We start from the raw sequence: 17942 nt of genomic DNA on the forward strand, positions 1-17942 counted from the left end.
CCTGAACTCACAAGTCTTTATTCTGAAGAATTTTTTTGCTCACTTATGCAAGGGTCTTTAGCAGTCAAACCTAACAAAACACACTTAGTACATCTGTCAAATTTGTTGAAACTTTGGAAAAATTGGGACAAATGATGATTTTTTTTTAAAAAGCAAGCTAGCCTGACTTCAGTCTTGACTTGGCTGATTACTTAAAACTTGAATTTAGCCTGCAAATACGAAGAGGTATTGGTGTGTTCAGTGTTGCTTACATACAGTGCACAGGCCTTTGGGCAGAATGTGCCCGTCTGTGCGGAATGACGTTATTCTGCACCTGATCTGTACTCTGTGACTAATTTAGTTCTATGAAAACAGAGTGTAGAACTGAATAGTAGTTTGAGAATTATATATGCAGACATGCCTCAATGTGCTAGGTTACAGTCCTCTTATAGCTTTCCAGGTGTGTGCTGTTCTTGGGAACTTAGACCAGACTAAATACCTGTTCATACTGCCTTGTGAGTATGTGCGTATGGAGCACCGACCGTGTATACTGGAAAAGCTTTTCTGCAATTTTAAGAATGGGCATAAAGGGAAATAAGCATAATATTTTTAACTTTTCAAATGCCCGTATTCCCTCAATGTGTCTGGCAGCTCTTCCTGAGCCTGAGAAGAAGCTGAAATTTAGCTGCATACATGAATTCTAACTGGGCATCTTTTTGGCTTTGTGGTTTCTACTGAATTCTGTGGTTCAGTTTTTCCAGGCAGCTCTTCCCTAAATATCAGTTTTAAAATCTGACAGTTAAAGCCAGTTGCAACCACAAAGAAGATATTTTTGCAATTTTTTTCATCAGCAATTTCCCATCCATGTGATTAGCAAAGTGTGTTGGCATTTTTAAAGCTCTTTATCGTGTCCTTCTATTGCTAAGAAAGGACTATGTCTTTGTCCCTCCACTTCTAAGCCAAGTCTGCTCCTGCCTGTACAACTAAAGAGACAGTCCAGGAGAGGAGTGGCAACTGCATTCCACTTTAGCTGCTAAGGAGAGGTCATCTTCCTGCTCTCCAGAAAACCAAATCATCTCCTACATTTCCTCATTACCATTGACTAGCCTGTCTGGAAAGCAGAGACAAGCATTTGCTCACACCCTGTCCTTGCTTTTTCTTCTTCCTGTTTAAATATTAGAAATTTTTCAGAAAGTGTTCAAACCTTGTACTGCAGTTGAACCTAAAGCTCAAGCAGAGTGAATGGGAGAATGGAAGTGTGCGTATATGTTTATTTAATGCTGATTTACTTCTTTGCACGGCTACATTAGGGTAGTTTATGATCTTTAATTTTTGTTGTAATGTTGGTACATAACACAAAGATGCTATTTCCTACTAAAATATCAGTTATCCATACTTTTGTTCGCTGCGGGGGCATATTTTGCAGTTGTATCTCTGAGTAGTAGTATTTCTGTTTGATATCATTTAAAAAAATGTTATTTTGTATCCTATGTTTTTATACAATTTTTGTAACCTCTTTGGGAATTACACTTTCAGCACAAGCATATATAAGTGACTAATGTTAAAATTCTAAATTTTCTGTCCCTGAGTACGGAATTGTAAATTGATTGCCTCATAATTATTTCTGAGTGCTCCCTTTCTGCCTTCTAGTGCCCTGTGCACAACCTGGGTGTATGTAGCATAGTTGTGTTTGAATTAAATTCAAGAAATGAGCCATGTAAAAATTCATACTATATAATTAGCCTGGGTTATGCTTATTTTTCTTGAACGCTTTCATGAGAGCCTTTTTTGGTACAAAATATGTGTAATGCTTCTGTGTCTTACATTTCCGTGCTATTTTCAGATGACCTGTCTATGCTGTATGTTTCCAGAAGAAATCCCACTTCCTAAAATCCCTCAGTTCCCATTCCTGTTTATTGGCAGGAAGTACCGGATTTTGAATACATTTCCATAAGTTACAAACTCACTGGCACCAGACAGCCGCAGTCTGATTTAAAGGAGTAACTCCTACTGCATCATGAAGTGAGGACAGAAAAAATCCAGAAAAAGATAATGACATGCCAAAGAATATAAAAAACAGCAAGGCAGCACATTACAACAGCAGACAGACAACCTGGAATGACTACAAGGTCAAGAACAGCATCGCCATTTAGGACCTCAATTTCAGGAAACAAATCATATATGACCAAGAAGTTGTCATGAAAGGTTATTTCTTGCGCTTTCATCAAACATTTTATTGTATTTTTGATTGATTGCTTCAAATGCAAGCAAGAGCAACACTGCACCAGGCAAAATTACTGGAGACATATTTAAATGGCATATAAATAGGTGTGTGAGTCAGGGCGTAGCTTAACCCATCAGCTCAGAGCTTTAAAAAGCAATGGTTCTTTTTCTGTACCTGGGGCTTTCATTGCTGCAACTGGAGCTTTCTAGTTTCACAAAGGCACTGTGAGATAGTGGCGGAGGCACTACCCAGTTCATCTGCTCTTTTGTTTTCTCCATGCCTCTTTTCTCCCTTTAAGTCTAATGTCGCACTTAGGGATTTAACATGAAGTTTGAAGGCTGGGTAGAAGTAGGGCCTTTGCTTCTAGCAGACCTTCTCTAACTCAAGTCCTCTTTTTTTATATATATATATACATTTATATATATATTTATGGGAGGCTTTATTTACTCTTCTACAACGGGATAGAATAACAAACTAGTTCTCATTTCTTCATATGTCCGTTTCTATGATTACTGTTTTTTCCATTTTGCCTCTTTTTAGCTTAACATCACAAGTTTGGCTCGCTCTGTCTTGTACTGTCTTTTTTTTTTTTTTTTTTTTTCTTTTTCTGTCTCTCTCACTCTTTTCTTCATCTCAAAGGTTCAAACAGTGATCAGTGGTTATTTACATCCCTTTTACACTGTGAATCATCCCCATTCTCACAGCAGGAAAAATGATGGGGAGGCAAAGAAAATTAACTAGCATTAAAGAGAAGTTTCAGTTAAGTGAAAGTGAGGTCGTTCTCCGTGATGGAAAGGAAACTACTCCTTTGCTAGCATAGTAAGCCACTCCGTGTATGTTTGAGGTTCCATGCTATTGCTTAGAAGAAGCTGCATGGGCTGCCCAAACTGTGAATGACTCAGTTGTGAACTTTGTTCACGCCAGTGAGCAGTCAATGATAGAAGTGGGACCACTGGAGTGAAAACAGCTGCTCAGATATGTCAGTCAAAATTATGCAGTAAATCCTCATCACTGTAACACAGTGTTATTGCAATAATTTAATATTGGACACTTCCATGGGAAGCTTTGAAACTGTATATATATATATATATTTATAGGCTTATAATTTTATGTTTCTTATTTTAATTCCATTTTGAGATATACAACCTGAACAGAGGATTCAGCTAAACAAAAGGGTTCATTCTGACAGCTTTCTTTTAAAAACATGCAGTATTGCATCCTTATATATAACGTACATAACCCTGCTCGTGAGAAAGGGGGAGACGGAAATGTGGAGGTGGGAAAAGGGAAAAGAAGGAATGAGGAGAAGGAGCAAAAGAAAGATGGTGTGCCAAATTATTTTCACTGTGCATCTAAGAGGATTTTTTTGGAGATTTGCATAGTGGAAAATAAAATAAAATAAAGGCACTAAAACTTAGATTGTAATAGGTACAAATGTGTCAGTGAGAGAGAAAGAGAGAGAGGACGGTAGCAGGGAAGCTGGACTCACACATGCTTAGTTTCAAGCTCCTGTTCTTTTCGGGTCTTTCCCCCCGCTATATATTCTGTGCAAAAGCAGTCAGCAGCACAGCTTTTGCTGAGCAGCTCATAATTTAGAAGATAAACTTGGAAAACCTCCAGTATATCTGCCACTCTAATTTATACCTGTGAGGATTTAGATGTCCAGAAAAGCCATGAAAATGACTAAGTATATTCCCACTTGATCAATTACATTGTCTCCTAAGAAAACGTAAGGGTAATATTACACATCTATATTTAATAGATGTCATATACAGCCTGGGAAATATACATCAGTAAGGCGTATATTAATTTAATAAGTTAGTTAACATTTTCATTAAATGTAACTCAAAATTATTCTTTAAAATGTTATGTCAGGCAAAGCAATAAACACAAGCTAATTCACTGGTGGGTCAGGCCCTGACTTTTTGATATAGCTGAGGTTTCTGTAGACCATGTCACTTGTCAGTTCTTTGACCTAAGGTGAGACGAGGGGAAAGACTCTAGTGAAAAGAGAGAGCTAGAGCCTTTGGTAAAGTCAGCTCCAGTAATTTCATTGACTTCACTGCAGTGGGAATAATTTATGTAGGTGAAGATGTGGTCCAGAATCTCCTGCAAAGGATTTTTGTTTTCATGCAATTTTCATTTCTCATCTGCATGTCTTTTTTTTTAGTTCCCCTCTGCTTCTTGGAGGAAAGAAAGTTTTTGTGGATTTTTACGTTTCTGTTTTTTTAAACCATGTCTAAGAAAACTAAATGATTATGCTTCAAACTAAACGGAGATGGTGGGTGGTATTTATTCCTTGCATTTTCTTCTTCTTCCACTCTTTAAGAAAGAGGAAGAAACTTTAAAATTCTACTATACCTGCAGCAGAAGAAGTATTAAATCCTGTTGTAGCTGTTGCTTCCTTCCATACGCCAATGAGAGCTGCATAATTCATGTGTAGCAATTTAGGCAAGAAAAAAGTAGGCTACAGAAGAAAAAGTCAAAACTTTTAAAAATGATTTTATAAGTTGGTATTATTACATTGGAGCTAAACTGCCTCCAATTCCAATTCAGCAGCCTGGAAAATGACAATAAAAGTAGTAGATTTCAGTAGTCAGATTTAACCATTTTGTTATGTTTTAAGTCAATGCTAAATATGAGAGCTGCTAATACTGTAATGTTTATAAATCATGGTTCCCTATGCTTTAGAGATACTAACTTGTGGTTTCAGAAAGCTTAGGTATTCAATATAACTTTCTGCGATTTAGGGCTTACTGTCTTCTCTGCCTAGAATACCAAGAGACACACAGTGCTGTAACTCTGTTAAGGATCCCTTAGTGTCAGGAAATGCTATCTGAGAAATAGAAAAGAGACATTATTATTCCAGCTCCTGCATAGTGGGAAATACTATAGCAGAAAGCCACTGAATAGAGCTAGTCAGAGAAGTTTCTAATTTCAAATGTGTCCCCATACTCATGCCAAGACTCCAGAGTGAGATGCAGTTCCTATAAATTACTTGAAATGTGTCAGATTCAGAACTAACAAATGCAACATGTTCATTCTTTTTGTATAAATTATTCTCTGTTCATAACCTTAATACCATTAGCTCTATTTCTGACACAAACAGTGCTCAATGGTAAAACTGAGGGGACGTCAAATTTGAGTGAAATGTAGTAAATTTGAAAGCCAGACACAGAATCCCCAGCCAGGAAGAGACCTCCAGAGGTTACCTCATCCAACCTCCCACTCAAAGCAGGGGTAATAGAGTAGGGTTGCTCAGTGCCTTGTCTAGTCAAAATTTTAGTATCTCCAAGGGTAGAGAGTTGCCAAGGTCTCTGGGTGACCTGTTCCAGTTTTGAACACCCATAGATTTAATAAAAAAATAAATAAAATTCTTGTATTGCATTAGAATTTCCCATGTGTACCAACTTGTATTCATTTTCTCTTGTCTTTCCACTCTGAGAAGCATCTCTGTGCACATCTGAGAAGCGTCCGGCTCCATTTTCTCTGTGCCCTGCCAGTAGGTAGATGTAGAGAGCAACAGGGTACCCTTGAAGTCTTCTCTTTTTAAGATGAACAAACCCAGCTGTCTCAACCTTTCATCATGTGTCCCATATTCCAGCTCCCGACCATCTTGGCATTTGCCAGATCTCAAAGCTAGGACCGTACCAAGGTGAGTACCCTGTGTTGCTTGTGTCTAATTCTCCTTTATCTGCAATTACCAACTGTTAACAACTTAGCTTTTTCAAACCCCTGGATCCTGAAATGTGTAACTATGGCAATATTTTCAGCAGAGAACAGTCCTAAGTATGTTTCTAAAAGCTGTACCCAAACTTTTACATGTATTTATGTATTAATTCATTCTATGAGGCTAAATATATGTGAGAGAAGCCCTCTCCCTGGTAAAAGCATTTAAGATGTCCTGCCAAATTCCCCCTGTGGACACAGCTGAAGAGAGGCCTAATGGTATGGCTACAAGATGATCAATTCCAACATTTAAAGCACATTAATTCAATGTAAAATGAAATGGAGATTTAAATTAATTTGCTACTTCTAAGGCAGAGCGTTGCTGAAGTTTAGGTTTTTTCCAATAATCTTTCTGAAGTAGGAAAAAAAGAATACAAGACTAGCAGCTCTTCTAACACTGACTGATTCAGTAGCAATATCTGATATGAAAGAGGTGTTTCGCCATGGTCTATTGGACAGAATGAAGAACAATGTCCTCCCAGATGTCATTGTTCATTGATGTATTCAGTGATTGCTACGTTTTGATCAGGAATGTGTTCAATCATGTAGTAGGCAGAATTTAATCTTTGAACGAGCTGTTGAAATGGAGGTTTTCCATTTAGCTAGATTCAAGAGCAAGTCTCAGGTGCTTTCAAAGAATGATTAAAGTAGATACAAAAAAAATCTGTTTACTGGAGAGTGATCCTTCTGCCCTTTTATGAAGTATTGGAAGAACAGTCTAGGAAGCAGACAAACTGAGGTGAAAATTATATTGCAAGTCCTAGAAATTGCATACTGAAAACCCTAAACTGCTATAGGGAAAGCTGATGTTGTGGAATCACTAATCTAATTTTTAGACACCCAGAGATGTGCATTGGTTAGGTAAATCTTCAAAAGTTTAAAGTGTCTGTCAACCAAAACCTTATGAATTACTAGTATCACATTTTGGAAGTATATGAGTGTGTTAGATAATTTTTCATGTACCTATCTGTTGCACATGCTAATTGCAGGACAGTTCTTCATTAAAGAAAACATGAAAACATCTTTTCCTTCCTCAAACTTTCCTATTGTCAAGTCAAACCTGCCTGCTTTGCTTTCAGTTCCAGGGTTGTATTTGTCCTTCTGAATAGAAATGTTAAATTCTTTCTGGAGCCACTCATAAAACAAATGATACTTTGGATTTAATTATACATTTGTATATAAAATGATAAATTTATACACAGAAATTTGACATTCACATTTTTGATACATATGCATTATATATATATATATGTCTATGTCATCATTCAAATGCCCTAACTGGATAACTTGTGCATATACTGTTATTCATACTTGGTTTCTGTGATTACTGCTAGAAGAATTAGTTTTTACAAATGATTATGTCTGAAAACAAAAAAAAACCTAGAAGTACAGCATGGATATTAAAAAAAAGGAACTAGATTTTTGATCTTCTCAAGAGATTTGGTCTGTATCCATTGTGAAGAATTAGTGAAGACTGCTGCAGCTTCTTCTTTTATCTTCTGTAGTTTTCTCATCCGTAATTAACTGAGCATTCAATTGGACACTCTGAGTGGAAATTTGGACAAAAAGGATATTAGAAATAATCATTAACTCAGACTTTTTCTCTTTTTTTCCCCCCCTCTTTGGTTATTTTTGTCCTACATTGAAAGAAAAGGTTACAAAGCTGATAGTGCTGCGTGTAATCAACTGCACTTAACTGACATGTAGGAAGGATTATGAGAAGAAAAATAAGAATTGTATTCCTAAAATGAGCTCTAATATTTATGATTTTTCTGGTGAAACGAGAGAAAGAAAGGGAGGTGTTTATGACTCATTCACCTTGTCCGTCCCTCATTCAAGTTTCATGCTTGTGTTTCTAAAAATGGCAAAAGAAAGGTCTTCACTTGTAATTTTGTGAATGTCTTATTTGAAGTAAACACTGGTATATGAGCTTTACGTGAGGTTTATAATATCTAGAAATAATGTACACCATGTACTACTGGAATCTGCACAGAGATACGGTAACTGCAGACTGTAGGCTGGGCTAATTATGCTGCTGCTGATACCTATCTATGCCACTATCTGCAATTTACCTGTTTTTTGGCCTGAAGGCTTCTTTTCCATTTGAAATAATGAAAAAACAGCAGATAACATTATACTGAAGTACTCCCGTTAACCCCTAAACAAAGCTGCTGTATTAGTTCTGGAAAAAATTAATTTGAAAAGTGAAAGTAGAATTCCTAAAAGTAGGGTGCACTATCCCTTACAACTTGCGTAGGGAACAGAGAGTTTCAGCCTTTAGGAGTGCTTTTCTTATTTTCACACATTTTCATTTATTTAAATTAGTAGGCAAAAAAACCTTGGGACAATACTAGGGCTTTCATCTACTCAAATTTATTCCTCTTGTGTCCCCAGAAATGTTTCTGACAAATCAGAAACACAAAGTGGCACTCTCTTCCACAGATACCCTGAGGGCATATTTGGAGGTGGCTATGCTGCCTGACTGGGAGACAGTGATAGCTGGCTCAGAAATAAGATGTTGTAGCCTTCCAGTCAAGAAAAGTTGCCACAGCAATGATGATGCTGTGAATAGAATTTATGGGCTATTGCGTATTTATCCACTGTCATTGCTAAGCAGTGCAAGCAAACTAGAAAAACTCCCATCAGCCATAGCATCTGCTAAGCTTTAAAGCATAACTACAAAATTAAACCCAGTGTTTGCAAATCCAGTGCCATGCAAGAAGTGCCATCTGGCCTAGATCTGTTTGAGAGTAAATCAGTTTATTTTGTGAAACTGAGGAGAGACAGATCCAAAAAAACACAAGGCATTTGCATCGAGAAATTACAGGAGTTGACACAGACACAAGAATCAACCATTTCTGTGCGATGGGGTAGTGCAAAACAATGCATTTGATCACACTACAACTCCAGAATAATCTCAGCAAGAGGGAAGAAGAGGAATCCCTGTTGGGCTTTTCTAAACTCTTAACAAGATACAAGGATGCTTGAAAAGGAGACGGATTCTTGTAGGGCATAATAAAACAAGACATGAGTTCTAATGTATCTTAAAAACAGGATTAAACCATGTGCCAGAACAAATAAAGATGGGATATTTCTGGAAAGAAATGCCCTCATTTTACCTTCTGTAACAACTGCAAGCTGGATCGATGGCTTTGCGGTGGGAAAAGAATTTTCAGGCAGCGCAAAAGTAATCTCTGATCCAAAAGCACCTAGCAGTATCAAAAAGATGCCACAGTTGGTCAGTGATTAGTTCATGACGATAGGAACAACTTCTGGAATACTGAACGGGTAACCTTTATTTGACAGTTTTTGAGGGACGTCAGATATATGTCAAGAGCCTGAAAAATAATAATTATTCTAAACTACAGTTATGAAAAAAGGTCAGAAATTTAAACTGCTGGTCAACTATTTTCCTGGGTTCTGCATGCACAAGTGAGAAACCCCGGAGACGGTATTCAAAGATACAGACCCAAGGACTGACATTAAAGGAGAGAATAAATAATATACAAGTTATTAGTTGTAGAGGAATGAAGCTGGGTTAATTAACATTGATAGTATACAGCTGTGGGATGGCTGATGTGGATAAGGTGCAGCTGTGGCTGGTTCCTGCTAAGTAGTTAAATAGGTCTAAGGACCGTATGGAAGAGGAGCACTGGATGAAGAGAGACCTGGAGGAAGCAGAGGGAGGGGAGAGAGAGTGTTCTGGAGGTAGGAGAGACAAGGAGAAGGATGCAGCAGAGGTGAGAAGCAGAGGGACTGGCCTGAAGAGTGTGAAGAAACAGCACGGACAGTAGATGAACTGTTGAAACCTTGTGGGGGATTGGTGGCTGTGCAGGGGCAAGGCATGGGAGCTACTTATTGAAGTTAACCTGGTACAGGGTGGTAAAAGCCTTGTTGCAGCCGGCTAGTTTTGAGAGTGCTGCAACAATTAGTCACAAAACATTTCAAACTTGCAGAGTTTTTGATTGATAGGAGAGCAATAGTTAGCAACAGCACTGATGCAAAATCGGCATTTTTCAAGTGAAGCTGTGGGGGATACCGAATGCAGCTGTGCTGAAAGGAAAGGTTGTGCCTGGCCATGCTCTTTGGAATGGCACAAGCGGAGTCACTCCGAGGGCACGGTGGCTGCACAGCCTTACCCAAAGTTAACAAGATGCGCCCTGAAGAAGCCTCTACTGAGCAAATCCAACTGACCCCACTGCGTCCTTTGGGGCCTTTGTGTTGTAATGAGGGGAAAATGGCACGCAAACGGAAGGCATGTTCCGCTTCCACCTTCCTGAAGGAAAGCATCCAACTAGTCGCTTCTGGATATCTGAGTAGTCGTTTCAGGCACTCAAGTTTATCTTCCAGGCAAACAGACAAAACCTCTGCTAACAACATGTGGTGAGGTGGGTGCTAAATTAATTCATATTTCAAAAGGCAGCACGATCAGATTTGTGAGATAAGAGGATTTCTTTAAAGCAGGCCAGGCAGTAACCCCAGCAAAAAGCATGAAGTAGAAGTGTGCCCCACAGCTGGGAGCAGAGCATTCTGGAATGAAACTGGGACTGTATTTACAAGTCAGATAAAGCACCTGAGAACAGGCATTAATTAGAGGAATTTGTGTACAGCGGCTGATAATGGGAAGAAACTCTTTCCTCAGCAGCTCTCCTTAATGTCAGGATTTTTTAAGTCATGTGAAACTGTTTCTCACAAATAGTTTCCATGTTGCAACAATGAGACGCTGCACTACTGCATGGCTTCTCTGGTGCGCAGGTAAGGTGAATGGGAAGGCGGTCTTGGAGCGTAGGGAATCTAGCAACTGATGGGAAGGGCAAAAATAACAGGAAGGCAGCCAGAGCTTGGAACGTTTATCTGCTATCAAATATACAGATTGACTAGTCAGAAATCAAATGACAGATTAGTGGGGAAAGAAACTGCTGAAGAAGAGCAAGGAGATGAAAATCAGATGACTGAGAACCTGGAGTTCTTTTCGGAGATGGTTCTTCTGATTTTGGAAATTTTCTCTCTTTGTGTTTGTGAAGCACCGTCTCTGTTCAGGTTAAGACTGACGCTGTCGCAAGACAGGCCTTCTTTATTCATTGTTAGTGTTGTATGCTACGGAAGAAGCCTCTCAGCAGCAGCATCAGAGACAAAGGTAGGGTCACAGCACAGTATGTGTTGATACTACGTAGTGGGATCAGGAAGCCAGTGGATTCCTGGAGAATTCCCAGGTGAATGTCACTTCTGCTCATACCTTGCGGGTCTGATGTTGATGACCAGTGAGCTCACTCCTCTGAGTCCTGCTACTTACCTATAGTAGAACATATTTATATGTAACAAAGGTAGCAATTTTTTAAATGTTAGCACCAAAGGAATTTCTTTAAAGTGGGAATTGGGATGGCACCCATTTTAGATTTCAAGAAGTTGCTAATAAAAAGTTTGTAGTACTCTGCTGTATTTATGGAGATTCTTCAGCCGTGTGTGTACATTTATTCTGGGTTAAGGTTGTGAAGGATTTTGGATCTTATTTTTCAATACTATAGGTCTTGCTTATGGCAGTATTATAAAATTTAAATAAGATATTAATTGTGCTATGTTAAAAATTACAATTTGGTGTATTATAAATTAAAATTTCAAGTTGCAGTAGCAATTTTTTTTCACATTATTTTTTATAAAGCTCAGACCTAACATAATTTTAAATCAAGCAATTTAAAATCATTGATTCAAATCGCTCCCCTACTGTTTTGGTTCTTTCAGGAGAGACAGGATTAAAGAGTAGAGTTTTTTTTATGAGAGAAATGTTTAAAAATGTATATATGTGGCTGCTTGGTGAGGAACTCATGATTTATAGCATTAAAAAAAGAGGAAAAAAACCCCCAACCTTGCAGCAGTGTTGTGGCAAAGCTTTTAAAAACAGAACAGTCAGGGCATGTAAAACTGCAGTTACTATAGTAACAGGATCTTAGTCCTTTGTAAATGAATGTGGAGAATTTGGGGGTGTACAATCTGACATAGCAGCACCGTGAAACTAGTCGCATTCATCACTCTTACCACAAATTTGTGTTATAGTAGAATGAAAAAAAAAACCCCGTATACAGTGGAGCATATAGAGGGGGAACAAAAGATTCTAGCTGGGATTACGAGTGTGTATGAGTGTACATTGTTTCAGAGAGTGTATAACACAAATAGTCAATGCCTTGGTGGGATTTCCTCAAATGAGACTCCTAGAATAACTGATGGGATCAACAGACTCATAGATAGGTTTCTTAAGAGATCCTGTATAGAAAGAAGAGGATTCAGATACTCAAGTAATACCTGGAATTAGACACATGGAAAAACACTCCTATTCTGCAGCTTACACTTAGATGCATTTTGGATCTCCATTTATCATCACTAGGTTCATTTTAAAATAAGGAATGTGCCCTTCTCTTCTGAACCATTATTAGCATAGGCTAGGTGAATAGGGGTTTGGTTTGGTTCGGTTTTTGAAAGAGTAGCATTTGTTACGTTGCTCATTTTTTCTCATATTTTCTTCCGGGAGCATAAGGGGAATAAAACTGGTGGGACTTTTATGGGCTGTCAGGTGTCCTGTTTAGAAGATGTGTTTAATGAATGTTAGATAATAACAGTAACATGTAAACTACATAATTAAGTTAGAAGCCTGAAGGTATGGTTTTATAATAAAATATTTATGATAAATGATTGTTAGTTATGAAGTCTGCTATAACTGGAGTCTGCTATAACTTTCTAAAGTAGGTTTGAGAAATGAAATCTGTTCTGCTCCAGATTTCCTTATGCTGCATGAACTTGAATTTACAACAGCTCCTCTGTGTAAAAGGGAGAAAGTAGTTACCCTAAAACACAGGGTGCTAAGAATATAAATGTATTATAGAATCTGAAGCAGTTCAATAACATATTCACATAACACGCTTAGAGTAGTTTACTTGAGCTTAGGGATACCCTAAAATAAATATAGTTCAAGTTTTTTCTGTCTTGGAAGTGTTTCCTGTTAATGGAAACATAGCCGTACATACCATAACAGTACAGCACTGCGTGATGTTATGGAAGGAGGGAGAGAAAATTAAATTCACTTTCCTATTCAGTGAGTTCTGCCAGGCAGGAAGCGAGATGAAAGAGAAGAAAAATACTACTTTTTGCTTTCTTCATACTCTCTTCGTTCTTTCAAGTTACTGAGTCCTTGCATTTAACAGGAGTATACTGTAAAGGAGGATGAAGGAGATGCACATCAGGGAAAGCATGACTATGTGGATTTAAAGGGCATTATCTATTTTATAGTCAATCTGTTGAACCGAATAGAAGAGATTTCACTAAGTAGATCTTTATTTATAGTTTTACCCAATTAACAAGCAGTCTTGTGAAAGTATAACTTTCAGAAAGTTATAACATTTCCTGCTTATTTTTCCTTCTATCATTTTCACAGTGTGACGGAAGTGTATAAACTTTTCACAATAAAGTACTACTTGAGAGCTCAGGGGGAGTCCCTTGTTCAGATTGGCCACTGGGAATCTTCATAAAGAACCAGTCAGGAGATTAATATTAATTATAAGCTTAAAAACAAAAGCAATATCGCAGTTGATATGTCTCAGAGGCAGACCTGAGCTAGGCTATTGTGATGACTTGCCATAGATGAATAATTAAATGCACAGGTGAATTATTTTGGATGTCTTGGCAATGAAGTATGGAGCCCGTTGGCTTTCCTTTCTCAACTCCAGCTCCTGGTTTTTCTCTGGCTATAGCTTGCAGCCTGCCATTGGTGTTCCAGTGCTCATTGTGGACTGTGGAACTTTGAGCTACATTAAAATTTTGACTGAGTAGATGGAATATTTTAGTTTTGGATTTACTAGAAGAAATTTGACGATTCACAAATCTTCAACAAATAGTTAATATAAAAAAAGAAGAGGAAAAAAAAAAAGAATTAAAAAAATTCCCTTGCTACACATTTAGAAAAGATTGATGAAGGTTTAAAGTAGTAATAAAAAACATTATGAGCTGTTGTATTCTGACAACATAGTCACTTAAACTTCAGTATGACGGTAATGAAAAGCTTAAGATAATAAGGATGGTATCTGTCACCATAAATCAGGAATGTGCTGACAATTCTATAGAATTCAAGTTGGCCACCTATCAGCTGATGAATGCAATGGGTATTTTAAACCAGCATTACATTTATATACATTAGTCAATTGAAGCTACTGTTACTGCTCATTAAAAATAACATATAGACTGTGGCTTCTAAGTATTTTGGGATGGATCTTTCCAGTTCTTCCTGTTCAAGCTGTTTCCCTGTGTACAAATAAAGCACATAGAGAACAATTACAACTTACATCAAGTGGTTCCATTTTCAGGTGTCTGGAAATCTCAGCTTTACTATGGAAAGAAAGATACATAAAGGTGATATAGGTGTGAGGCGTAGAAGACATAAGTAAGTATTTTTAAAATAAAATAAAATCTAAATTAAAACTCAGAATGAAAAAACCCAATATTTTTGAGAGCTTGAGGAGGATTCGGGCAATAACTGACCTAAGAGGCAGTAACTTCTGTCTTATCTTTCTAAATTCCCTAGAAATTAATTCTTTTTTATGGATTTGTTAATATTTCAAATAATAATGAATGCAAGAATTCCAAGAACTGCAACATTTAGTCATCCTGACAAAAATAAAACAATGTCTCATAAGAAATATTAGAAAGCAGACAGGTGATAGGCTAACACATATGTAAAATCACTACTAGAAGTACTGTTGAAGATTACAGCGTCTACAGACCAGTTCATAGTGAATATATATCACAACAGAGCTGGCAAAAATCTTTCTGGGAATCATTTGTTCATTAAAAGATTGAATTTCAGTGCAGTACAAACTGTTTGCCATGTTGACCCAACTTCAAGGAACAAATTTAGGCAAAGGATAGTGATACATCTAGAAAATGTTGAAACGGCATTACTCAAACTGAATTTGTTTGATTTTTTTGGGAGGGCTGTTTGTCCAAGAGCCTTGGGCACAATTCCTAGAACTACAGTAGAGATACTGGTGTTTCTTCTGCTTACACACCTTTACAGCACGTGATAAATATGGATTCAGCTCTGCTCTCTGCCAAATTCAGAAGAGGGACAGGAACTTAGGTATATTGCTTTTCTAAGTCAAGTGATATAGAGTATTTGAAGATGGCTTCCTCTTAATCTTTCCTATTTAAAGTCTTCCACTTTGCAAAAATAATGAATTATTCATTGGACAAGAAAAATAGAGAAAGTAAGAACTCTGAACTGAAGCATCAATTATTCATACAACTTTAGATCCCATGACTTTGAGTGGAGAGGTGAATAGTAGTCAAAAGTTTTTGATAAAAATCTTCTCAAGGATTATCTTTTTCATATCTTTGTCCTAATTGCATATATTATGTGTGAATATTATCTCATTATTAGTGTGAAAAAGGCAAGATCATATAGAAAAAATATACTTTGGTATATTGTCAGTTTCTCCATTCTTTCTATATATGTGTTTTCTACTCTTTCAATAATATTGAATCTTTCTGTGCTGTCTGTTCTTGTTTCCCAAATTTCTGTAGATCATTCAGTAATTGCTTTTTGTCCCCAGTTATGGACATTTCAAGTTTAGCTGTATGCCTGATTTAAAACAAAGCTTTGAATCTGAACTAAATCAAGCTTACAAAAAGTTTCTCTAACAGAAGAGTGAAAATCACACACAGGTGATCATTTGATTTGATTCTCACAAGCTTACTGTAGTTTCACAGCCTGCCAGAGCCCCACGGAGTATATTAGCCAGGATATTACACAATATAGTCACTCTTTCCAATGTCTCATTGTATAAATTTACCATTCCCCTATGCTGTGACTTCATTATCAAGGAAAACCTGGTATGCATGAGAGTTCCAAATGACTAATGCTTTTGTGATGTCATCATTGGAACGTGCACCAACTTTTTGAATATTTTTTTTTATACTCGTACAATGATGTATGACTTACAAAGGATTAAAAATGCATATAAATATATATTAGTAGTAGCACAATATCTTTAAAATGTTAATACATATTTTATAGTGCATTCACAGTACATTATGAATGATAAATAGGTGACAATAACCTTTATAAAATATTTATCATGCACTCTGGCTTTAGTTATACTATAAGCTGCTCAAGAGCCATCAACAGAAAGTGACTATCAAGGTTACAGTAAGCTATTTATAATGAAATTTGCAAGCTTAAAATTAAGTACTGCAAATGATGACAAAAAATTGGCAAGCTACAATTATACAATAAACTGTAGTCTGATACAGAATAGCCCCCTGAGGTATTCCATCTTTCTTTGAAACATGGCATAAGGAGCACTTCTATCAAATTTTCAGCCTTTAGAGTATGGCAAAATGAAATTATATCCATCACAAATCCCCTAAAGAGTCTTTGAAGAACTGCATGTAGTAAGTTTGAAAACATAATTTTGGAAAATCAAGAACTATCTCTGTTGTTAAATGGCTGATCGATGTCCTACATGTAATTGTGATACTGACAAAACAATTAAAAATACAGATTTTTCCAAATACAGATTAATTTATTTTCTTTATCCAAGACTGAAGAATATGTTTCAGGTATCAATTTTCTAACTCTATATAGCCTTATTCTTTTTTGCTTCTCCAAACAAGCAATAGAAATTACAGTATAATTTGCTATTCTTAAATCTTTCAGATTTCCTTACTCCAAAGTGATAGGCTTTAAAGGAATTTCATGCATAAATATTAGAACAGCAGTGTTAAGATGAAAAGAAGTTGTAATATTAGTTCATAGTTACTTAGGAGACAAAACTAGCTTTTATTGCACATGCACACACACACATATATATGCCTTTTTTTGAACAATAACTATTAAAATATTCCTTGAGAGATAAGACTGTAGTCTACAAAAAGTCTATCTAGGCTTTAGTGAACTTTAATCTACAGATATTAGGCTAAAAACAGCCTCTGTTTACATCACAGTTAAAGAATACTTACAAAAGAATTTTACCTTGCAATAATATTTCCTACTGTATTGCTTTGGTTTCTGTACTGTAGATTCTGTGGTCTCCAGGGAATCTAAAAGTTATTTCTAAAAGAAGAAAAAAATTAGTTTCTTGATAAGACAAGTGATGGCTTGATAATATCAGAAACTGAATTTTTGCTTAAGAATTCTAGAATGGTCACTGTAGTGAAAACTTACTTACGTTATCCCACTAATGAGCTCCAAACTAAAATAGGAAGAACCACTAAGAAAGGTTGTCCACTTTTCCGTGTCCATTTAACTTTTGACATGTCTACAGAAACTTTCATTATGCCTGCAAAGTAATTCAGAAATCATCAGCGGTTTCTGATGTGTATATTCTTGTCCTGAAGAAACATCAGAAGTGTCTGAAATACCATTTAAAAACATTCAAAGGAGGTAGTTGTCCTAAATCTCTCAAAAATCTGGAGTGATCTGGACATCTAATTTTCTTGGACTCTTGTAAAACCTTAGTGTCACTTCATATATAGTATCTTAGTATCTTAGATAAGTTTTTCTTATTTCCTGCTGTTACAGAGATAAAGTCAGCATTCCAGCACTGTTAGGATTCTCCTATTTTTGAATCTGTATTGTTCTGTAAGGCTGGATGGCTACACAGTCCTAAAGTATTTACTCTCTTGTCTTCTTTCTACAGATACAATGGAAAACTGGTAAAGTTTGTAGAAGAGCTGGGCAGCCCAGCTCTTCTACAATAGTCACATTAGGAAGTCCTTGAGCTGAAAATTGTTGGAGGTTGGAGAGTATGCATGTATCAAATGTACTTCTCCCATTCTTTTATCTTGTGTATATTTTTCTTGTAACTGTAAGGAGATGGTGTTTGAGGTTGATTGGACCTTTGTTTTGGACGAGCAGGATTATTCTTGTCTTCTTCCATCATGTTCTCCTTGCATCTACAAATACAAGTAATTTTTTTAAAAGGATATTTATTTCTGGCTATTTAATCCACCATCCTTATAACTGACA

This window comes from Falco cherrug, chromosome 12 (assembly GCF_023634085.1).
Source record: "Falco cherrug isolate bFalChe1 chromosome 12, bFalChe1.pri, whole genome shotgun sequence".
Classification (NCBI taxonomy): domain Eukaryota; kingdom Metazoa; phylum Chordata; class Aves; order Falconiformes; family Falconidae; genus Falco; species Falco cherrug.